The 26,165-nt window shown below is 35.7% G+C and overlaps 1 long non-coding RNA gene across 1 annotated transcript; it reads left to right on the forward strand.

Annotated features, from left to right (window-relative positions):
- The first annotated feature begins 1,054 nt into the window (after nt 1-1,054).
- LOC115958280 lies at nt 1,055-3,338 on the forward strand. The gene is made up of 2 exons (XR_004084496.1): nt 1,055-1,226; nt 2,343-3,338. It is a non-coding gene; the product is annotated as an uncharacterized LOC115958280 (long non-coding RNA).
- Nucleotides 3,339-26,165: the final 22,827 nt, after the last annotated feature.

Below are 26,165 nucleotides of genomic sequence, written 5' to 3' on the forward strand. Positions count from 1 at the left end.
TCCAATGCTTCCCAAAGCTCCAAAAACACTCAACACTCTAAATGAGTGTGGGTAGTGTTTGGATAGAAATCTCCTCTTAATAGGTATGACAATGAGAGAGGGAATGAGAAGAGACTACAAAGATTTCTCTCTAAGAATGAGTAGTTCTCTCTAATTGGGTGGGTGTTTTGAAGAAACCTCTCTTAGGGTTTTTCTTTCTGAATAGCCACACATATTTTGTGGGAATGAGGGGTATTTATACTGGTGTGAGAATGGAATGTAAAGAGTCAGTTTTTCCAAAACAGGGCTGGCTGGTGACTTGACCTCGCGACTTAACTGAGTCGCGAGTTCAAACCGCGAGCTAATTGAGTGGCCAGTCTGGATTTTTGTCCTGTAGTGCTCCAGCTGGTATGACTGTTCAGCTCCCCTGCATGCTCTACGCATGTGCAACTTTTGGCGGCTTGCAAGCCGCGAGCCTCCCATGAGATCCAGCCGCGAGTCCCTGCTTCACTGCACAGTCTTGAGCATTTCTTCACACTCTCTCACACACTACCCTTACATGATTCCCACCTAAATACAGGGTTTCTAAGTGCTGTATTACAAGCAAATTTGTCATGGAATAAATCCAACACATGGTTGATTAAATTCAACCTTACGCTAATATTGCCAATGACCAAATTTTCTCGAATTTGTCCTTCAAATATTGCTCTAATGCATGCCTTACAAGGTTCTCACAGCATAAATGTATTTAGTATCACAACATAAAAGTATTTAGTATATATTCTATCTTTCTGTGATTGATCTGTTGGTATGGTTGTCACTCATGCACAACCTGTGGTTGAAGTTATAAAGCATGGAGAATGGTGTTGTGTGCTGTAGTGTTGAGTTTTATTGTGATGATGATGTGAAATATTGATCTCCCATCTCACCCGTTATAGTCTTAATGTCCTCTGTTTTATTTTTTCTCCACTTTAGTTTTAAAATATAGTCAACAAGTTGCAAGTTACAGGAAATTAGAAATATTGCTCCAGTATTTCTACAAAGTGAAAATTCGTATCTTATTCTAAGTTGCATGTTTAAGAGTGATTTCGGAGGGCAAATAGTATTTGATCTCAATCAGTTCTGATTGTGTTTGTTTTGTTTGTGAAGTTAATCTAGGTATATTAGATTGTGCTCCACTTATTTATTTGGGTGAGTTGAAGCATCCTTTCCAAGTTTGACTAAATGGTTGGTTGTCTCTGCAAAAGGTGGGTTGATTCCATTGAGTGCTTTTATTTTTCTATTGCATTTCAGTGACATTCAATTACAAACTTTTAAATTGATTTGCACTTACAGTTGATTTGCATTTGACTTTTTAAATTGATTTGCATTGCATTTAGGTGGTTTGAATTAGAATTCAACTAACATTTTATATATAAAGCTGTATTTATATGAAAACCATTTTACTAAATTTAGGTTGTATTCTAATTTAGAATTCAGATAGTTCAAATGTACATTAAAAAAAAAAAAAAATTTGCTCTTCTTAAATGTTGTTATACATTATATTTATATACTGGTTGCTGCATCATTATGTCATAGAAGTCTTTACAATTGAATTTTTTGCAGCCACATCTATTTACCTAATTTTGAATATCACATGATAACATGTATAAGCTGCAATATCTATAATGTGTGAATGGTGATTGAAGTCTACAAGGTTTTTTATAGTTATTACAAAGTTAACAAAAAAACTTAGAAAAATTGTTGACATTTGCTTAGAAGTTGTGCAAACCTGATTTTTTTACAAAACTGTAATATGGAAATTGGTTCAATTTGGTTTCTATTTAGAGGCTATGCACGGGTCCCTATTTTTTCTCCTAGATGATAAAACTATACAATTTTTGGTTGGCATGCTTTACTGACAGTGGTGGATTTTTTCATTCAGTATTGAAACAGAATCTGTTTAAAAAAAATTGAAGGAGCTGAATTTTCAAGGTAAGAAATTGAATTATTATTAGAAAATGAAGAAGTTAAACTATGCGTATTCTAAGAGTTCAAGCTATTATAAAATGAAGAAGTTGATCATATAATTATTATTTTAACACTTTTCTTTAAGTTTAAATCTAAATTCCTCCTTAATAAATGAAGTCCCATGATATGTAGCACTGTAGAAAACAACACTCCTTAACAAAAGCTACTGCACAATTTGATCTTAGCAAGTAAGCAACCACTTTTTCTTTAATAAGCATTAATTTTGAAATGATGCATTTCTTTTCAGCGTATATGTAACATATTGGTTCATTTGTATGTAAATTTGTTATTTTTCAAGTTGGTGATTTTAAATATATGATGTGTTTAAGTTCAATTTAATGTCACTATGTCAGGTTTACATGCTCAGGGTGAGGAACAAGCACTATGTTACGGTTAAGTTTTTTGATATAAGTTTTGATGATTACTCTCCGGAGGAGGATCAAGGCCTAGACTACAAAACTGTATGGTCTAAACAATGCTGAAATTTTCAGTAGATACAATTTGCTGGTTTAAGAGAGTTTGGCTAGAGCTGTAAGTTAAGGAGAAATTGAATTATGTGTGACAGTAACACTACCTGTTAGTCATTTCAATATGACTTCAGAGACTAATATGTTACCGTCACAATTTGCTGGTTTAAGAGAGTTTGGTAGGAGTTGTAAGAAAAGAAATTGAAAATGAAGTATATGTGACAGTAACACTACCTATTGGTTATATCCAATATGATCTCACTGACTAATATTTACTTTTTTTGGTGGCATTTAGGGATCATTAGAATTTTTCTGAAAAATCCAGCATGAAACCATGTAGCTTTATGGTTTGGCCATAGGAAAGTAATGATAACTTTGTAGAATACATAGTAGAGCATATTAACTTTGTGGCATGTGTATATAGAGTTTAGAGCATCTATTTTGTCAACTTTATTACAATACAATGATGTAGTGGTGTTGGTGGTGAATATGAGTTTAGCATGGGTGGTTATGTAAGAAGGATTTGGTTCTAGGAAGACTGAAGCCAAAAATATGTAAAAGTGTGGTAGGATTGACATCTTATAGTATAATCAATGGTGTGGATTGTGGAGTAATTGCAGATTTATTTGGAGGGTGATTGCTTTTGTGGCTAAATGTCAATTGGACAAGAGGTTATGCAGGAGGCAACATAGCAAGGCTTCTATTGGATTATTTAAGGAAAAACAGCAACTACAGAATTCAATTCAATTTTCAGTTTCTATTTTCCATCCTACCTGATCTGCTGTTTTTGAAGAGTGATTGAAATTGTACAACTTTGAAATCTGAAAGTGTAATGTTTTTTATACAAAGTTGATTATCTCTTAGATTTTAGTTAATATTCCACTCTATCTGCATAATTACCAGGGTTAGCTACTTTAAACTTTTATTTTAATTGTAGATAATTGCAAAAAATGTATTTTGTTGTTGTAACTTTATGGTTGCTAGTGGGTGAATTTTCATTTATAAAACAATGAATGTGATTGCTATTAAGTTGACAGAAATTGCATGTAATTCATTTAGTAGATCATGTTTGGTTGGAGGACACCTCTTATTCTTTGAGTTTCACGCTGTAGAATACATTCAAAGATTGTGTGTGCAGCAGCCAATGTGGTATGGCCACAAAGCTGAAGCTACAAAGGGGTATCAAAGATTTGATTGATTTACAAATACTTCTTTTTATTGAGAAAGTGATTTATATATAGATACTTTATTAGTCATGATGAAAATGAAAAAATTTGCTAAAAATTCTATTGCACCAATAAAATATGGACATCTAATCATGGTTAAAGACCATTTTAAAATCTGTCTGTCAATGATCATATAGAATTTTCAACTTAGTGCTATTTTCCCCATGTTTTTAACATGTGAAAGCAATCAGTTGGATGGTGTGGAATGGTAAATGTGGGTACCTGCACTTCAACTTTGTAGTTTTCCACACAGGTTCAAAAGATTAAAATAATAGTGTGATGAATGGATGGTCCAAACTCCATATTTTAGGCAAAAATCTAGGTTGAAGAAGGGACGTAAACGTGGTATTAATTAGTAGTGCTTCATAAGTAATAGTAATCTTTAAAGTTTGCAAAATGAACCAATTTGATTGTCATGCCAATCTAGACACTAATGTGTCATGAATTTCGCATATTAGCAACAAAATTCTGGAATTTATAATCTTCATGTGGAACTTGATGCACTAATTGTAGTTTAGTTTATGATTAATTCTTAGCAACCAAACATTGCAACTTTTTTTAATATTTATATTTTGAAATTACTTAAGGAATATCTTTTATAGTTTTTCTAACTCCTACAATATGTCAAACGGGCAAATAATGCTGTCATAATATATAAAAAAAAAAAAAAGTAAAGTTTTTACCAAGAATTATATTACTTGGCAAGCCAAATTTTTATCTACCATGATAATCATTTGGAATAGCTTTTAACTTTTAACTTTAAGTCTTTTAACTTATTTGCTTACGTACATTCTCATAAAATCCCAAAATTTTTTAGATACAAATATATTACTACCTTCTATCAAAAAAAAAAAAATCCCGCGCATTGTGCGGGTTAAACACTAGTGTATATATATAGCACGGAATAGAGAAATAGAAAATAAAAGTAGATTGATATATATTTGTTGCCTAATTATAATTTCGGTCTGTTTCAATTTCCTACAATCATGTCACATTTTAACATATAAGCATAAAATTGAATTTTTTTTTTTTTTGAAAGTTTAGAGATAAAAATAAGTAAAATTTGAAAATTAAAGGATAAAATTAACACAATTAATATTTAAGAGGTTTTATTTTAAAATTTCAAGAATGAAATTGATGCAATTAAATGTATAGAAATGAAATTGAAATTAATTGTTTCAATTTTTTTTTTTTTTTTGAATGAAACTTGGGAATTTAATTAAAATAGAATCAGCCAGCATCGGCTAAGAGTACAGAGTAAAGGTGTCGAGGAACATCCTCCATCCACACCAAATAACTACTAGCATGTCTAGCATGTTTAGCTAGGTTATGAGCAACGGAGTTTCCAAGTCAACATACATGGGCAAAAGAAATACAACTGGATTCTGTCAAGGCTTTGGCTGAGTCGAGGATATAACCAAAAGGAGAAAAAGAGTCCTTATTGATGCTGAGAGTATTGATCATATGTTCTGAATCACCTTTAACAATAAAGGATGAGCATCCAATTTCTAGTGTGAAGGAGATAGCCCGCGTTGCTGCCAATGCTTCAATCACATCTAAAGAGAAGGGAAGGGGAACCTACTCTGACAGTGACGCCAACGCCTGGCCTTGGCTATCATGTACCACCATACCCAGGCCAGCTCTGCCTATATCTTTGAAAGTCACTCCATTGAAGTTAACCTTTAGAGAATTTGGGGGAGGAGGTGACCATTTGATTCATGTGGGTGAATGGGCAAACATCTGTGAAGAGGCTGTGAGGTTTGCTCTGCTGAAATCCTAGAGTGCTTGCTGTGTCGTTGGGGCAACCTATGATATTGGGTAATCAGAGTTGTTAGGAACATATGTTACTATTTTATGTAATTGGTTTATCCTTTGACAAAACGCACTTTACTTGTATTTGGGTAGATCTAGGATGTGTTTAATACTTCGAGAAACTGTGTTTCAAGATCAAGCGTTGAAGACATGCAAGTCTGTCCAATTCAAGTTGAAGAAGTGTTTTTCATTAAAGCTCGACAACTAGCTATTCATTGAGCTTAAGAAGCTGTTCCAGCCCCATGGCTTGACAGCTACTCGACAACACCTCGACAGACAGCTATCTATCGAGCTTTATGAAAAACAGAATTCCAGTTTTGTTTTGACTCTAATCCGTGATTATGTGTTTGGGTCTTCTTTTTTTTCTAACCCTAGACATATAAAAGGATTATTTTAAGGGCCGTTAAAGTGTACACAAGTTGCACAAATGTTGAGCAAAGTTTGTTCAAGCAATTTGTAATCGGAGACAAAGTTTTGCCCTAGTTCATCATTCTTGTGAAGAAGTTATTGTGTATGTGCACCGTAGGGTTTTGTGACCAAGAATATTCTTGAAATTCATCGTTGGGATGAACTAAAGAACTTTACAACCAACAACCTTCTTTAGTTCTTGATTGAAGTCGCGTATTGGGATCCGCGCATTGGTTAGTCACGTACTTGGGAGCCGTGCATCAAATTGTCACTACAGAACAAGTCTAATTAGGTATTGGGGTAAGGGTTCAACTGTAGGTTGGTATAAGGTACTGAGATTCCTTTACTTGTAACCGCTTGTTTTGATAATAGTGGAATTTCGAAAGTGGTGACTTGAAAATCACCCAGTGGGATTTTTGCCGTTAGGTTTTCCCCATTTGCAAACAAATCACCATGTTATTTATTTTCTGCTGCATAATTAGTTCTTTCATGATTTGTTTGTGCTACCACGCGCTTTGCATGTTAATTTGATTAATTAATAAACTTGTCTAATTAATCAATTAATTTATCACAAGGGGTCAATTTGTTTTTGGCCTATCAAGTGGTATCAGAGTGGGCACAATCTGATTAGGGTTTAATCTTTACTGTGTTGATCCATTGACCCCTGTTTGTCATGGATAGAGGATAATGTTAATCATACCTCCTTTATTTGATGGTACTAACTATGCATACTGGAAAGTACGCATAAGAGCTTTCTTGCAGTCTTTAGATGAGAAAATGTGGCAAGCTGTTGAGATAGGTTAGACCAAGCCGTATGAAGCGCTAGCCGACTGGGATGATGCCAAGATCATGGTGTCAAACTTCAACAGTAGAGCGTTGAATGCCTTATTCAGTTCAGTTACCAATGAGGAGTTCAAGAAAATATCTTCCACTAAAACTGCTAAGGAAGCATGGACCATCCTCTAGACAACCTATAAGGGAACAAAGGCTGTTAAGGATTCAAAGTTTTAGAGGCTCACTACAAGCTTTGAAGAGATTAAGATAGAGGAGGATGAGTCGTTCGATGAGTTCTATGCCAAGCTCAAGGACATAATGAACTCAGCTTTCAATCTTGGGGAAACCAATCCTGAACCCAAGATTGTGAGAAATGTGCTGAGATCTTTACTTGAGAGATTCCATGCTAAGATTACAGCAATCGAGGAATCAAAGGACATTGACAAGATTATTTTGACAGAGTTGGTTGGAAATCTGCAGACCTACGAGCTAGGGTTAACTAGGATTGGCAAGATGGGTAAAGGTAAAAGCATGACATTGAAGGCCAAGAGAAGTGAGACAGATGAGTCTTTAGATGATGAAGATTCTAAGATGAAGTCCTACATCACCAGGCAGTTCAAGAAGTTTATGAAGAATGCCAATGGAAAGGGCTTCGACAAGGACCGTAGGCAATCTAGTTCTTCTCAGTTCAGGATCCAAGACAAAGGGAAGAAGGATGCAAAGGATGGCGGTCAGTACACTATTCCCGCAGGACCTAAGTGCTTTGGGTGTCAAGGCTTCAGTCACATGAAACAAGAGTGTCCTACATATCTCAAGAGCATTGGGAAGAGTAAGGCACTTGTTGCTACCTTGAGCGACACCGAGCCTGAGGATGATTCTGATAATGAGGATGACAGAATCTTGAATGCCTTCACTGCCACTGTTAATCCTACTGATGGGATTGTTGAAGATGTGGTTGAAGAAGAGGAATTGGTGGAATCCAAGTTTGAAAAGATGGATGATCAAGATGATATCCATACAACCTATGAGAAATTATACAAGCTTTTTAAGAAACATGAGAAACTTTACAAGCTGACCACCAAGAAGCTCAGTGATGTGGAACTTGATCGTGAAGAGTTGTCCATAAAGTTTGATGAGGCTAATCAGACTATTGGAGCACTGAGGTACGAGAACAATTTCTTAGCTGAGGTACGAGAACAATTTCTTAGCTGAGAAGACCAAGAAGCTTGAAGCGGAGTTGTTTCAAGTTAGAGCTCAATTGGAGAGGACTTTAAGTGCAAAGCTTGATGAGATACTTAATTTTCATAAATTTGCTTCTGATTGAACAGGTTTAGGGTATGGTTTCTCTTCCTCTAATACTACTTCTACTTGTACTATTGTTTTTGTTCCTCCTAGCAATAATGTTGAAATTGAGAACAATAATGTTAAAACTGTTTTAGCTAGTGAGAACTTTGACAAGGGAAAATTTATCTTAGGAGCACCCCTTAAGCAAGATAAGAAGGAAGTTAAGAACCCTAGGGCTAATAAGGCTAACTCTCAAAAGTCTAAACAAAAGAAGCAACATCTTTGTCGTCATTGTGGATTTTCCGGTCATACTCGACCAAATTGCTATAAGTGGCTTGCCACTCAATAGAGCAACAACATGATAGCATTTGGAAGCCAGAATCAGCTTCAATCCTCTCTTGCTCCCCTTGGAGATCTTCTCAAAGCCCTTATGTTCCTTTTGAACTTGAACAGTTTTAATTCTTCCCCCTCTTCCCCGGTTCAAGGGTTTAATCAAAAGAAGGTTCTTCTAGGATGTGGAAGGAAAAGGGCTCCAAGTGATTCTATCACTTTTTTTCTCTCTTTTCTTGTTTTTGTGTGTGCATTACTTGTGTGTTTTGCTTTCAAGTTTTGAGTCAATCTAGTTTTTATACTTTGCATTGTTTAACATGTTTTTGTTTGTTTTCAGTTTTGATTATTTTGTTTTTAATATAAAAATAAATAAATAAATTGAAAAATTAGAAAAATACAAAAATAGCGTGTGTTTTGTGTACGTTGGTACTTGTGTACCTTGGATGGTCATTGAAACAAAGTTTTCTAAATTTTGTATCTCTTGTAGCTTAGATGAGTATCTCTATGCATAACTAAGCAAGTGAGTTTTGTGGCTTTTGTTTGTGATGAGTAAGATTAAGTTATCTCTTGTACTTAACACTCGTATCACTCTTTTTGATGAGAAGGACTAGAAAATCCTAAGAGAAAGACATAAATAACCATCTCACCACTGTTGCCCGCTAATCATAATATGACACCTGTATGCTTTGGCATAGCAAAAGTACAGTGTCAATGACATTTGTGTGCTTCGGCATAGCAAAATTGGAATGTCAAATGCTTACCATCATTGGGTATTTCCTTTCTCTCTCTTATATGCCCATGCATGATATGCTTAAATAAAATATGCAAAGAAAATGAAAAGCAAAAGGATCAAAATGCTTTAAATATGATTGCAAGCGTGTATTCTAGGAGATGTGGGAGTTATAAGATGTACCTCGAAGGTGATAGTCCCCATCAAACAGTTATGATTGTGTGTGAGTTAAAGTGATTTTCTCTTATCTCGAATCGTCATAACATGTATACACTTATGCAATCTTGCGATATTTTTTACACATAACACGCAACATTCTTTACTACTTTTGATACATGTGCAGGTACAATGTAATTTGGCCATCACAAGGTTTTACATGTGTTAATGTATGCTCACTAAACTATCTTAACTTGTTTTTGAAATATAAAATTGGTTAAACTTGTTGTGTGTGTGTGTGTGTGTGTGTGTGTGTGTGTGTGTGTGTGTGTGTGTGTGTGTGTTTTGGGATCATTTTGCTTAAAAGTTTTGTTGAGAGATGATTTTTAGAGCTTAAAATGTTGCTTGGATCTTTGGTTGAGTTACATGCTTGTTTGCATTCATATTTGTGTTTTTGCCTTCTTCAAAAACGATTTTTAAGCAATCTTGACACCTCCTCGATTTTTAAGTTATCTGTTGAGCTCTAAAGGTCTTTTCTTATCGCAATCTCGACAGATCCTCGACAACTGGAGGATCAAATGAGAAAGTTCCTGGATCCTCGATAGCTTCTCGACACGTGGTGGATCGATTGAGCCTCATCTCCTGTGTCTAATGTTTTTGTACCTCGACACCTGGCTCGACACCTTTCTCGACACCTCTCGACACCTTTATCTCTCAAGAATTATTGAAGCTCTATATATTGGGTTGTCACGATCCAGTTCTCATTTTCTCGATCTCTCTCAATCTATCCGCTCCTGTTCTCTTCCCAAACATTTTCTTCTCCCTCTAAACCGTCAACCCACGTGATTTTCAGCCTTTCCTTGCTTCAAATAACTTGGTATGTGTTCTTTTTCTTTCATTCTTCATGCATTTAGACCTAGGTTTTGGGGGTTTTTGAAATTTTTTTGGGGTTTCTCAAAATTGATGAGTTATTGTTAAAATTTTGGGATGGGTTTTTGATTAAATGAGTTTAAAATCCCATGCATTGCATCACATTAGCATAATAACAGTATTATCGTGCATTTTAGATGTGTACAATTGATTGTGTGTTGGCAGGATTGGAGTGGGCTGAGCCCATGATGCAATTTCTTTTGCATATCACATGTTCATGCATTCCCCATGCATACGTACTCTCTTTTCAAAATACTTGTTATATTTGAACTGCTTTGGGACTTTTCTGATTCTCTTTCTTTCTCTTCCTCTCTTTCTATTTACGTTAGTCGTGTCTATGGCACCTAAGCGTAAGTCTGCTCCATCCTAGAACCCTTTGCGTTCTAGGGCATCTTCTTCTTCTAATCCTACTCCTTCTCATATTCGGTTCCATGATGAGGATGCCCAAAAGGACTTCTCGGAGAACTTTTCTCGACGAGGTGTTCATTCGAAACGCCGAGTCATTTTGGTGGACTTCGTCGACACTGACCTTCCCACTGTCATTCACAGTTGGGGATGGGAGTCACTTGTCCGACCGTTTTGGTCCAGGAGTTTTACTACAACATGCATGGTTTCGATTTTTCAGTACCTCTCTTTTCTACTCGCGTTCGAGGTACGCGCATTGTAGTCACACTGCAGCTTATTGCGAATGTGCTTTATGTTCCGAGGGTAGAGCATCCTGACTACCCCGATTGGGGTGATCGTCAGTTCACACCACGTCGGCCTTTTGCTAAAGGTCCTAGATTCATGAACATGATGATGACTTTTGTTTTGCACCTACTATCTCATTATAACTCTATCACAGAGCCTCGTGCTTGATTTTTACTTTCTTTGTTAGAGCAACTAATTATAGATTTTCCTTCACATTTCATTATTTCTATCTTAGATGTGTATAGGGATACGGCTACCTATGATAAGCTTATTTTCCCTTCGGCTATCACGCGGATTCTATGCCATTTTTCTGTTCCTTTTCCATTTTCCGACCATTTTCTTGTCATGTGTGCCATAGACTACGCTATCGATAAACGTAGCGAGGCGTAGTTTCGGTCTCTGCAATCAGATTCAGTAGCTCCTCCTTCCCGTTCTGCTCCATCCACATTCGCTCCCTATTCTTCTTTGGGCGATGTGACTCTAGGAGACATCATGGTGTAACTGCAGCGCATGGATGCTCGCCTTGATACACTCTCTACAGAGTTGTATCAGGTGAATGTTCATGTCGGTCGTATTGCACGATGACAGGCGACCATGGGTGGTTTTGCTCCTGAGGCTTCTCCTCCACCACCTCCTTTAGTGGCTTCTGAGTCTGAGTATGATGATGATGATGGTGATGATGATGATGCTTCGGATGATGATGATGATGGAGATGCTAGCTTTACCGATGAGATGTCTACTTGACACTCTTACCCTTTGTCACTCGTGACAAAAAGGGGGAGTAGTTTTGGTTATGAGAGTAGTCATTCTTAGGGGGAGAGTTAGTATAGGACATTTTGTTAGGGGGAGTGTTGATATTTGAGGGATGTAGTGAGGATTACATGTATCTTTTTCTTTTCTCTATTTTAGATACATCTATTCTTGTACATGGGTCATGTGACCATTTTTGACATACATTGTACTTATCTTCTTTATATATGTTGATGTATGTTTCTTTCACCTACCCTTACATGTGTTGTTTCTTTTCTCTCTTTATGCACATGCTTCTTATTATGTGTATGCAATCTATTATTTCTGTTTCACACAAAGATGCTTTGATGAGTTTTGTTTAAAAGTGGTTCAGAAATATAGGTTGTCAAAGTCTACGTGCCATAAACTCTCTTTTTACAAATTTTTTCAAGAGTTTGTATTAAGATAGATTTTATTGTATTCAACAAGTGAATATGAGTCGAGTGATTTATGACTTCTCTTATATGTTCATTTGTTTGTTGTGGTTTTGTCACGGATTGCCAAATTGGGAGATTGTTAGGACATATGTGATTCACTTGTTAGGAACATATGTCGCTATTTTATGTAATTGGCTTATCCTTTAACAAAACGCACTTTACTTGTATTTTGGTAGATCTAGGATGTGTTTAATACTTCGAGAAACTGTGTTTCAAGATCAAGTATTGAAGACATGCAAGTCTGTCCAAGATTCAAGTTGAAGAAGTGCTATTCATTAAAGCTCGACACCTATTTATCCATCGAGCTTAAGAAGCTGTTCTAGCCTTGAGGCTCGACAGCTACTCGACAACACCTCGACAGACAACCATTTGTCGAGCTTTATGAAAAACAGAATTTCAGTTCTGTTTTGACTCTAATTCTTGATTATGTACTTGAGCCTTCTTTTCTTCTAACCCTAGACATATAAAAGGATTATTTTAAGGGTCGTTAAAGTGTGCACAAGTTGCACAAGTGTTGAGCAAAATTTGTTCAAGCAATTTGTAACTGGAAACAAAGTTTTGCCCAAGTTCATCATTCTTGTGAAGAAGTTGTACTGTATGTGCACCGTAGGGTTTTGTGACCAAGCATCTTCTTGATCTTTATCGTTGGGATGAACTGAACAACTTTGCAGCTAACAACCTTCTTTAGTTGGTTATTGAAGTCTTGTACTGGGATCCGCTTTGGTTAGTCACGTACTTGGGAGCCGTGCATCAAAAAAGGAAATTGACACTACAGAACAAGTCCAATTGGGTATTGGGGTAAGGGTTCAACTGTAGGTTGGTATAAGGTATTGGGATTCCTTTACTTGTAACCACTTGTTTTGATAATAGTGGAATTTCGGGAGTGGTGACCTGAAAATCACCCGGTGGGGTTTTTGCCGTTAGGTTTTCCCCATTTGTAAACAAATTACCATGTTATTTATTTTCCGCTGCATAATTAGTTTTTTTGGTGATTTGTTTGTGCTACCACGTGCTTTGTATGTTAATTTGATTAATTAATAAACTTGGCTAATTAATCAATTAATTTATTACAAGGGGTCAATTCTGTGTGAAGTTATTGCATTTGTGCGCCTTAATGTTTAGTAACCAAGTGCTTCCTAATCTTTATCGTTTATGAAGTGAAGAACTTTACAACCAATAACAATCATTCAAGTTACCGAAGTTAGTCACGTACTTGGATCCATGCAAAGGAGTTAGTTACAGATTGGAGATTTGTGCAACAAAAGAAAGAAGGTTACTACAGGATCAAGTCCAATTGGGTATTGGAGCGAAAGTTCAACTGTAGGTTGGTATTTTGGAATAGGCCAAGGTAGTGGTAAAACTTGTCATACTTGTAAGTGCTTGATTATTGATTAGTGGATTCTTAGGTGTGGTCACCTTAAATTCACCCGGTGGGGTCTTTATTGTTGGAGAAACTAGTTTTGCATCTCATACAAAACTCACAGCGGAAGCAACATAAGGATCTACTTCATTCATGAGAGATAACATATAACCTTGAATTCTAGAACAAAGAAAAGAAAGCATACCTTGATACAATGAAATTCAAAAACAAAACTTGAGAATACCTTCAATCTCCATCCCAATTCCACATGGTGCCCAAGATGAGTAGTCTCTCAATTAGTTCTTGTGTACGTTGATTTTCCTTTTGAAAAGTGTATTTCCAAGATCCCTTAGAGGAAAACTATTTTCTCTTCTTTTAATCATACATACATATTAACTGCCTTAGCAGTTACTTTATTTAATAACCCTTATTAAATAAAAACTGATTATCTAATTAGGTTGGCCTTTTGGGCCAGCCCAATTGGGCTTAAGTGTGTGGCTTGGGATGGGACCAAATGGACTAATAAGGTTCTAGTTCCAATGAGCCTCAGACTTATCTGTTAACTCTTGACAAGCCCAAATTTACTATTAATTATATAACAAGTATCACTATGGAAGTATAATTGTACTCTAGGCTTTATTAATAAATTATATCCCAAGACTTTAATATGATATCACTTGACCTCTCCATGAAATATCCATAGTGAACAAAGTTATAATGAACATTCACTTTGTAAATAACTATGTTATTCCTTGAGTACCCAATTTAATCTTTTAGTTATTCATATTTATGAAATCTAATTTCATAAAATATAAACTTTAGTAACTCTTTACTAAAGTGGCCGGCCCTAAATAACCAGTTCCCATTCAACTTATCTTAAGGGGATATTTCATGTCTCTATAGAAAGAGATTATGAATTCCATCTTGAGAATATGTGTTCCCTCAACACTACGTGTGGTTACCCAACATATTGAGGTTTTGATTGTTAAAGTAGATCTCACTCCTAATATATCAAAGTGACCTACATTTCATGATTGGGTTCATTATCCTCTCAGGATTGAGAGTCTATGAAATTAGAAGTCGTGAGATTAATTATTCAAATGACAGTTGTTAATTGAATAATTAATCTCATAGCGATCCAGTTCAATATGTTTTACACACTTAAGACACATCAACATATCAACTAGAAGTCTTCACTTCTATGATTAAGACAAACCATCTTCATTGATGTGTTATAATCTTCGTAGATGAAACGCCCAATTTCATCACCGATTACGAACTATATTTTGAGTTTACAAGGAACTTGTGAATTATATCTTCTATAACTAAATTACATAAATCACATACAATGCATCTCAAGGACTATGATAATGTCCAATTACTTCATTTACAAATAGTCTCATATAATTAAACAATTTAATTTTTTATAACATGCCAATAAATTAGATTTTAGGGCACAAACCCTAACATTTACCTTGCAAGAGGTTTCCCCATTTGTCAACAAATCACTATGTCAATTTAAATTCCGTTGCATTTAGTTCATTTGGTGATTTGTTGGTGCCTCTAAGATTTGCATGTAATTTGACCTAATTAATCAATTTCGGTAATTGAATTAATTAATCGGGATCAATTTATCTTATCCCAACAAGTGGTATCAGAGCGAGCACACTCTGATTAGGTTTTAATCTTTTCTGTGTGATCCATTGACCCCTATTGCTATGGATTGTGGACAATCGTTGATTATACCTCATCTTTTTTATTACACTAACTATGCATACTGAAAAGTGCATGAGAACTTTTTTGCAGTCTTTAGATGAAAAGGTCTGGCTAACTGTTGAGGTTGAATGGACTAAACCTACCGATCCGCTCGTGTCATGATGACAAGATCAAAGTTGCAAATTTCAATAGTAAAGCATTGTGTTAGGACATATGTGTTTCACATGATTAAGAACATATGTCATGATTTTAAGTAATTGGCTTATCCTTTGACAAAACGCACTTTACTTGTATTTGGGTAGATTTAGGATGTGTTTAAATACTTCAAGAAACCATGTTTCAAGATCAAGTGTGGAAGTCTTCAAGTCTGTCCAAGAAAACAAGTTGAAAGTGCAGAATTACTAAAGCTCGATAGCTAGCATGTGTCGAGGTTTAAGGAAGCTGTTCAGCCCGTGTGCTCAACACTTGCTCGACACCTCCTATCTGTCGAGGTTTAAGAATTTCAGAATTCTGATATGATTTTCTTGGGATCTGTGAATGTTTCTTTGGGCTTTCTTTTCTCCTAACCCTAGACATATAAAAGGATTGTTTTAAGGGCCGTCAAACAGTTCACAAGTTGCACAAGCATTGAGCAAACTCTGTTCAAGCAAATTTTGACCCAAGACGAAGTTCTTGCCCTAGTTCATCTCTTTCCCTTGAAGAAGTTGTTGTGTATGTGCATCGTAGGGTTTCGTGACCAAATGTCTTCTTGATCTTCATCGTGTGGATGAACTAAAGAACTTTGTAACCAACAACCATCTTAGTTGGTGATTGAAGTTGCGCATTGGGATCTGCGCAATTGGTTAGTCACGTACTTGGGAGCCGTGCATCGAAAGGGGAACTGTCACTACAGAACAAGTCCCATTGGGTATTGGGGTAAGGTTTCAATAGTAGGTTGGTACGGTACTTGGGATTCCTTTACTTGTAACCACTTGTTATGATAATAGTGGAGTTTCAGAAGTGGTGACCTGAAAATCACCTAGTGGGGTTTTTGCCGTTAGGTTTTCCCCATTCGTAAACAAATCACAGTGTTATTTATTTTCCATTGCATAATTAGTTTATTGGTGATTTGTTTGTGCTACCACGCGTTTGCATGTTAATTTGATTAATTAATAAACTTGGCTAATTAATTAATTAATTAATCACAAGGAGTCAATACGTTTTTGGCCTATCAAGTGGTATTAGAGCGGGCCCACTCAGATTAGGGTTAATCTTTGCTATGTTGAACCATTGACCCCTGTTTGTCATTGATAGAGGACAGTCATTAATTATACCTTCTTTATTTGATGGCACTATATATGCATACTGGAAAGTACGCATGAGAGTTTTTTTGCAGTCTTTAGATGAGAATGTGTGGCAAGCTGTTGAGATTGGCTGGACTAAGCGAAAGGAAGCCCCGGGCGATTGGGATGAAGCCAAGATCAAGGTGGTAAACTTCAATAGCAGGGCATTGAATGCTTTATTCAGTGCGGCCACAAATGAAGAGTTCAAGAAGATATCCTCTACTGAAACCACTAAGGAAGCATGAACCATCCTCTAGACAACCTATGAGGGTACAAAGGCTGTCAAGGATTCAAAACTTCAGAGGCTTACTACAAGCTTTGAAGAGATAAAGATGAAGGAGGATGAGTCATTCGATGAGTTCTATGCCAAGCTAAAGGACATAGTGAACTCAGCCTTCAATCTTAGGGAAACCCTTCCTGAACCCAAGATTGTAAGGAAGGTGCTCAGATATCAACCTGAGAGATTCCATGCCAAGATTACGACGATAGAGGAATCAAAGGATATTGAAAAGATTCCTTTGACTGAGCTGGTTAGAAACTTGCAGACCTAAGAGCTAGGGTTAACAAGAATAGGCAAGTCGGGTAAAAGCAAGAGCATGGCTTTGAAGGCCAAGAGCAGTGACACAGATGAGTCTTCCGACAATGAAGATTCCTAGATGAAGTCCTACATCACCAGATAGTTCAAGAAATTCATGAAGAATGCCAATTGGAAGGGCTTTGATAAGGACCATAGAAAATCCAGTTCTTCTCAGTTCAAGAGCCAAGATAAAGGGAAGAAGGAAGCAAGGGATGGTGGTCAGTACACTATTCCCACAGGGCCTAAGTGCTTTGGGTGTCAAGGTTTCGGTCACATAAAACATGAGTGTCCTACTTATCTCAAGAGCATTGGGAAAAGCAAGGCACATGCTGCTACTTTGAGCGACACCGAGCCTGAGGATGATTCCAACCATGAGGATGACGGAATCTTGAATGCCTTCACTGCCACTGTTAATCCTATTGATGGGATTGTTGAAGATCTGGTTAAAGAAGAGGAATTGGTGGAATCCAAGTTTGAGAAGATGGATGATCAAGATGACATCCATACAGCTTATAAGAAACTGTACAAGTTTTCTGAGAAGCATGAGAAATTGTATAGGCTAACCACCAAGAAGCTCAGTGATGTGGAACTTGACCATGAGGAGCTTTCCATAAAGTTTGATGAGGCTAATCAGACTATTAGAGCACTAAGGTTCGAGAACAATTTCTTGGCTAAGAAGACCAAGAAGCTTGAAGCGGAGCTATTTCAAGTCATAGCTCAATTGGAGAGGACTTCAAGTGCGAAGCTTGACAAGATGCTCAGCATTTAGAAATCTGCTTCAGATCGAATAGGTTTAGGGTATGGTCTCTCTTCCCTTAATATTGCCTCTATTAGTACTACTGTTTTTGTTCCTCTTGCTAATAATGTTAAAATTGAGGACAATGAGATTAAAATCGAATTAGCTAGTGAAAACTTAGACAAGGGTAAATCTATCTTAGGAGCATCCCCTAAGCTTGAGAAGAAAGATGTAAAAAACCCTAGGGCTAAAAAGGCTAACTCTTAAAAGCTTAAATAGAAGAAGCAGCATCTCTGTCATCATTGTGGAGCGGTCGGTCATACTCGACCAAATTGCTATAAGTGGCTAGCCACTCAACAGAACAACGGCATGATAGCATCTAGAAGCTATAATCAGCTTCAATCCTCCCTTGCTTCTCTTGGAGATATTCTCAAAGCCCTCATGTTCCTTTTGAACTTAAATGGTTTTAATTCTTCTCCCACACCGCCGGTTCAAGGGTTTGGTAGACGGAAAGGTTCTTTCAAGGTGTGAAAGCAAAAGGGCTCTAAGTGATTCTATCACTTTTCCCTTTCTCTCTTCTTGTTTTTGTGTGTGCATTACTTGTGTGTTTTGCTTTCAAGTTTTGAGTTAGTCTAGTTTTTATGCTTTGCTTTGTTTAACATGTTTTCGTTTGATTATTTTTCTGTTTTGTTTTGTTTTTCTTTTCATATAAAAATAAAAATAAAAATTGAAAAATCAGAAAATTACAAAAACAGTGTGTTTTGTGTACATTGGTACTTGTGTACCTTGGATGGCCATTGAAACAAAGTTTTCTAAACTTTGTATCTCTTGTAGCTTAGATGAGCATCTCTATGCACAACTAAACAAGTGAGCTTTGTGGATCTTGTTTGTGATGAGTGAGATTAAGTTATCTCTTGTACTTAACGCTCGTATCACTCTTTTTGACGGGAAGGACTAAAAAAATCCTAAGAGAAAGGCATAAATAACCATCTAACCACTGTTGCCCACCAATCATAATATGATATTTATGTGCTTTAGCATAGCAAAATTGGAACGTCAAATGCTTACCATCATTGGGTATTTCTTCTCTATCTCTTATATGCCTATGCATGATTTGCTTAAAAGAAAAATATGCAAAGAAAAATAAAAAGCAAAAAGATAAAAAAAAAAATAAAAAAAAATAAAAAAAAAACTTTAAATATGATTGCAAGCGTGTATTCTAGGAAATATGGGAGTTATAGGATGTACCTCGAAGGTGATAGTCCCTATCAAGCAGATATGATTATGCGTGAGTTAAAGTGATTTTCTTATATCTCAAATCATCATAACATGTATACACTTATGCAATCTTGTGATGTTTTTCACACACAACACACAACATTCTTTGCTACTCTTGATACATGTGCAGGTACAATGTGATTTGGCCATCACAAGGTTTTACATGTGTTAATGTATGCTCACTAAACCGTCTTGACTTGTTTTTGAAAAATAAAATCGGTTAGACTTGTTTTATATGTGTGTGTGTTTTTGAAGATCCATGTGCTTAAAATTTTTATTGAGAGATGATTTTGAGAGATTAATATGTTGATTGGATCATTGGTTGAGTTGCATGTTGGATTGCATTCATGTCTGTGTTTTTCACTTCTCGAAAAACTACTTTTGAAAGCTAGCTCGACACCTCCTCGATACCTTGCTGTCTTTCAAGCTTCTTCAGCTTTTTCTTATCGTAATCCTGACAACTTCTCGACACCTAGTGGATTGATCGAGAAAGTTCCTGCCTTCTCGATAGCTTCTCGACACCTAGTGGATTGATCAAGCTTTTGTTCTTGTATCTGATGGTTTGTTCCTCGACACCTCCTTGATACCTGTATCTTTCAAAGACCAATTTCTCGACACCTTCCTCGACAGATGTCTCGACACCTCTCGACACCTTCATTGGTCGAGATTTACTGAGGCACTGTTTATTCTTCCTCGTGCGATCCGACCTTCATTTCTTTTGATCTCTCACTCGATAGCTCTCTCTTTTCTCTCCCAAACAATCTCATCTCACTCCAATCTTGATCCTCAAGGTTTCTTCAAGATTTTCTTCACTTGGTAAGCTTCTTATCTCTCATTCTTCATGCATTTCATGTTTTGGAAACCTAGGTTTTGGGGTTTTTGAAAAATTTTGGGGTTTTTCAAATTTATGAGTTATTGTTGAAATTTTAGGATGGGTTTTCACTTAAATGAGTTTAAAATCTCATACATTACATCACATTAGCATTATAATAGTATTGTCATGCATTTAGATGTGTGCAAAGTGTTTGTGTGCTGATAGGTTTGGATTGGACTGAGCCCATGATGCAATTTCTTTTGCATGTCATATGTTCATGCATTTCCCATGCATACGTACTCTATTTTCAATATACTTGTTATATTTGAATTGCTTGGGACTTTTCTAATTATCTTTCTTTTCTCTCCCTCTCGTTCTGTTTACGTTAATTGTGTCTATGGCACGTAAGCGTAAATCTACTCCGGCTCAGAACCCTTTTCGTTCCAGAGCTTCTTCATCTTCTGATTCAGCTCCTCCCTCCCATCCAGCTCCATCTTGTTCTGTTCCATCCACATCCACTCCCTCATCTTCTTCGGGTGATGTGACTCTAGAAGACATCATGGCGCAACTTCAGTGCATGGATGCTCGTCTAGATACACTCTCTACAGAGATGTATCAGATGAACGTCCGTGTTGGCCGTATTGCACAATGACAGGAGACCATGGGCAGATTTGCTCCCGAGGCTACTCCTTCACCACCTTCTTTTGATTCTGATTCTGATGATAATGATGGTGATGACGATGATGCTTCTGAGGATGATGATGATGGAGATGCTAGCTTTACTGATGAGATGTCTACTTGACACTCTTACCCTTTGTCACTCGTGACGAAAGGGGAAGTAGTTTTGGACATGAGAGTAGTCATTTGTAGGGGGAGAGTTAGTATAGGACCATTTTGTTAGGGGGAGTGTTGATATGAGGGATGTAGTGAGGATATTATGTATCTTTTATTTTCTTTCTTTTATAGATACATTGTTCTTGTACATTAGGTCTTGTGACCATTTTTTTGGCATACATTGTACTTATTCTCTTTATATGTGGATGTATGTTTCTTTTACCTACCCTTACATGTGTTGTTTCTTTTCTCTCTTTATACACATGTTCCTTATGCTTGTATGCAATCTATTATTTCTATTTCATACAAAGATGCCTTGATGAGTTTTGTTTAAAGTGTTTCATAAATACAGGTTGTCAAAGTCTACTTGCCATAAACTCTCTTCTTGCAAAGTTTTTCAAGAGTTTGTGTTAGGATAGATTTTATTGTATTTAATAAGTGAATATGAATTGAGTGATTTATGACTTCTCTCATATGCTCATTTGTTTGTAATGGTTTTGTCACAGATTGCCAAAGGGGGAGATTGTTAGGACATATGTGTTTCACATGTTGAGAACATATGTCATGATTTTATGTAATTGGCTTATCCTTTGACAAAATGCACTTTACTTGTATTAGGATAGATTTAGGATGTGTTTAAATACTTCAAGAAACCATGTTTCAAGATCAAGTGTTGAAGCCTTCAAGTCTGTCCAAGAAAACAAGCTGAAAGTGCAAAATTACTAAAGCTCGATAGCTAGCATGTGTCGAGGTTTAAGGAAGTTGTTCATCCTGTGTGCTCGACACCTGCTCGACACCGCTTATCTATCGAGGTTTAAGAATTTCAGAATTCTGATATGATTTTCTTGGGATCCGTGAATGTGTCTTTGGGCTTTCTTTTCTCCTAACCCTAGACATATAAAATGATTGTTTTAAGGACCATCAAATAGTTCACAAGTTACACAAGCATTAAGCAAACTCTATTCAGACAAATTGTGACCCGAGACGAAGTTCTTGCCCTAGTTCATCTCTTTCCCTTGAAGAAGTTGTTGTGTATGTGCACCGTAGGGTTTTGTGACCAAGCATCTTCCTGATCTTCATCGTGTAGATGAACTGAAGAATTTTGCAGCCAACAACCTTCTTAGTTGGAGATTGAAGTCATGTACTGGGATCCACGCAATTGATTAGTCACGTACTTGGGAGCTGTGCATCGAAAGGGGAACTGTCACTATAGAACAAGTCCAATTGGGTATTGGGGTAAGGGTTGAACTGTAGGTTGGTAAGAAACTTGAGATTCATTTACTTGTAACCGCTTGTTGTGATAATAATGGAGTTTCGGGAGTGGTGACCTGAAAATCACCCAGTGGGGTTTTTGCCATTAGGTTTTCCCCATTCATAAACAAATCATCGTGTTATTTATTTTCCACTGCATAATTAGTTTTTTGGTGATTTGTTTGTGCTACCACACGTTTGCATGTTAATTAACTTAATTAATTCACTTGGCTAAATTAATTGGTTAATTTATCGCAAGGGGTCAATTCGTTTTTGGCCTATCACCGAGAATAAAAACATGTCTAGATCAAGTGTTAGACATTGCTCAAGATTGTTCAAGTCAAGATTCAAGAACTGTCAAGCTATAGAAAGAAGAAGCAAGCTACTATGAAGCTCAACCGATCGAAAGATAGGTTCAACCGATCGAAAATAGTATTTTGTAGATTTTAAATTAGGCCCAAGCCCGTGAAAACGTTTAGGGTTTCAGTCCAACACTACTAGGTATAAAAGGAAAACCCTAATTACGTTTTAGAAGCTATTAGAAGACTTGTGAGTTACTCCTCTGAGTTTTCTGTAACCTTCTAACTCTATAGCATCTACTGGAATGAGATCTACAATTAGGAATTAGTGGAAACAAGTTGTTGCATAAAGATCTACTACTAATGGTGATATAAAACCTTTGAGTGTGATCTTAAAGTTGCAAATGTGGGAGTTTGTGTTTAGAAAATTCAAGATAGAAGAGTTCGTAGAGTCGAAACTATATGTAGTCATGTTAGTAAGTTCTAAAAGAGGTAACTTTAGATTTAGGGTTTGAATCTATTGTAACCTTCTATTCTATCATAGTGGATTTGTTTACCTTGAGGATAGTTTGGTTAAATCCTATCTAGGTTTTTTACCTTGAAATGGTTGGTCTCATTAGTTTTCCTGCGTCATCATATTACTTTCTTTACTTTTCTACACTAAGTAATATGATTGCATGTTTTTAACCTAGATCTCATAATTAACCTAAGTAACTACTTGGTTAATTTATTAGGTTAAACTAATTTGTTTAAAAGGGGTCTAAACAAAACAAACTGGGGGGAAAAAAAAAAGAGAACAAAAAAAAAAAAAAAAAAATTTAATACTAGCTAGAATTGTGTCTCGCTGGTTGTGGCAAGGTCAAACAAAATGCTAAATTTTTTTTTGATGGTTTGTTGCGATTGATGCATTTTTTCTTTTTTTTTTGGGTAAGTTTTTAGTTATATTTTCAGCCTAGCTCAGGCTAGTTTATTGTGATTAATGTAAATGCTCTTAGCTACTTGATTTGGCTCAACGAAGATCACACAATAAGCCAACCTTTCAGGCTATTACATATACATATATTTCTAGTCTTTGCATGCTTTCACAAGTAAGATAACTGTCGTTCATAAAAAAAAAAAGATAACTGTTGCACTTTCATTCAGCAGTATTTTCCTTGTGTAATAACTAAGTGGTGGAGGATTTGGACTTAAATTTTGGGAAAAGTAAAAAAAAAAAAAAAAAAAAAAAAAAAAAAAAAAAAAAAAATTCTACAATCTTATTATTGGGACACATTAAATCCCTTAATATAAATATATATATATATATATATATTTTTAAACGATCCCATTTAAACCTCATACTTTTAAATGACACGTTTTAAACAGCAAGAAGTCAATTGATGTACATATCATTTGTGAGGGTCAGATTTGTTTGGAATTTTTTTTTGGGGGGGGGGGGGGGTATATTTATGAAAATATGGAGTTTAAAATGCTCCATTTAAGTGTATAGGGTTTAATATATGTCCCAATAATAAAACTATGGGGTTTTTTTTTTAAGAGTTAGATAACCTGAGCCTGCAATATCATTCGTGTAAAAGAGATTGTGGTTTGGTTTATTTTGCAAATAAAGCTCTTTTATCTTAGAAATATATATACACTTAATATAACTTCATTTAATTTTTATCATTCAATTTTATTTTATTTTTTATTAATATTAGATTACACGTTCCTGCTATTTAAACACGCACACCAAATTTTATATTAATAGAATCTATTTACTCATCAATTCTATAAACTCATGTATTCTATATTATTTTTAAATAAAAAAGAAAATCAAACCTAAACTTTTAATCAATGACATAGTCATTGATTTCTAATAATTTTGAAAATTTGAAAAGGCCAAGGATATATGAATTGTTGTTTGAATAGCATGAATTTTTTGGCATGGACCTTCAGTAGGTTCGAGATTTTGAATACCAGATCATTTTGGCATTTCTTGTTGGTGTCCCACTTGACAAACTTTTTAACTTTTACAAGCTTTTCTTTTTACCTTATAGTACGGAGAAATTGTCTTTGTAAATATGGTTTTCCTCAAGGAACAAAATTAGCTTCTTTTTCAATGGATCACATGTGCTTTGTGCCCACTCCCGCGATGCCTTTTGCATTCTAGTGAAATGGGCTTGTCTAGTTGGGTTTCCTTTGATAGTCGAGACCAAATGAAATATATATATATATATATATATATATATTTGGTATTAAAAAAAAAAAAAAAAAAAAAAAAAAAAAAAAAAAGGTAGAAGAGGGCGACCAGTATGACTTCCCTACTTGGGCGTGATCATAGTAGCACCCTACTCAAGAGCGGATAGGATTCTATTATGGTCACGCCTAGGTAGGGAAGCCACACTAGTTAGCCCCCTCTACCCCAGGGGCGGAGGTAAATAATTGCCTTGGTCCCCCCAAAATTTTGAAATTTTTTTTAATATATATATAATTATTTTAAAATTTAGTTTACAAAAATAAGAGTTGCCCCCCCCCCCCCCGGCCCATATATTTGAATCAGTCCAATGATGCTCTTCAAAAAAATAATTGGACTAATAGTTATAGAAATATAAATTTATTTTTCTCGATTCTATTTTTTATTGTAAAATGTGCTCTTATATCTGTAAAATATTGGATAAAGTTTGGCGCCAAACATGTTTGAATCTATCTTTTTCATCCTGTTATGTGGTGATTAACAAGTTACTAACTCATTAAAAAAAAATATTGTCACTAAAACAACACATGAAATGTCTCTTTAGTTGCCACATAATGGGTTAGAGCATGATAGCTTCAAATATGTTCGGAGTTTAACTTATTTCTCTAAGTTTTGGACCAGTTTTTAAAAATTGCATTAGTTCAATTGAAAGATTTTTTTTACTTACTTTAGTATAAAATTTGATAATTTGTATTGAAAATAATACTTTTTTAAGAATTTCACTAAGAAAATAGTAAAAATGAATTCTATTTTATGAAAAATCGCCATCAAATATAATTTTGTTTGAAAATACAAAGTTTTTTGTTGTTGTTGGGTGTGTGTGTGTGTGTATATATATATAACTTATCAAATAAAAAATGTGTGTATATATATGTGTATATATAATAAAAAAGCGTGTGTGGGTCTTCAAAATATATGTATCAGATTTGTCATTTTAATAAGCCCAAGTGATGAGAATAACCTTTAATTGAACAAGTTGTGGATGACTAAATTTTGAGTTTGAAATAAATCAAAAAAGTAAAATAGTTTCATAAATATGGATTTGTATTGATGAATATTTGGTACAATTCTGTAAAATTACAAAAGAGTAATCCTTTTATTCGATCTCCTTGAAAGACTTGTTGATTGGAATTGCAATAATGTGATTTTGACTCGAACACCAAATATCCTTCAATTTGGCTGAAAGATGGATCGAAGACCCTTGAAACAAAATTACAATGAATCTCTCGTGTTCTTCGTATGTTTCTTCATGTTCTTCGCGTGTTCTTCATCTTCGAAGGTTTTGTGGTGGAAGTTCTTCAGGGTTTTTGAGGCTTGAATCTGTAGAGCTTCACTAATTTACAATTTCTTAAAGTTTCTGGAGGCTTTCGAGCTTGATTCCAGCAAACTTTAAGATCTACGAAGGTAGTTTGGATGGTTCTGCTTCGAATGTTCTTCCATTTTGAGGTTGAAGTTCTTGAAGTTCTTGAAGGCTTTAAGGCTCAATTCCTACATAGCTTCTGCACTTCTGAGTGCTTCTAAATCTTCTTTGATGATGCATGTGCTTTGGATGTCTTGGTGTAGAAATGCCTTAGGAAGGCTTCTATTTATAGGAGTTTGGGGTTTGGTAAGCGAGACTTGGCGAAGTCTGATTGGTGACATGTGTCACAGTCTGATTGGAGGAGCTTTAAGACTTTTTCTCCAAGACATGTGGCATATTTTGATTGGCCAAAATGTTTTGATT

The sequence above is a fragment of the Quercus lobata genome, chromosome 8 (genome assembly GCF_001633185.2).
Source record: "Quercus lobata isolate SW786 chromosome 8, ValleyOak3.0 Primary Assembly, whole genome shotgun sequence".
NCBI lineage: Eukaryota > Viridiplantae > Streptophyta > Magnoliopsida > Fagales > Fagaceae > Quercus > Quercus lobata.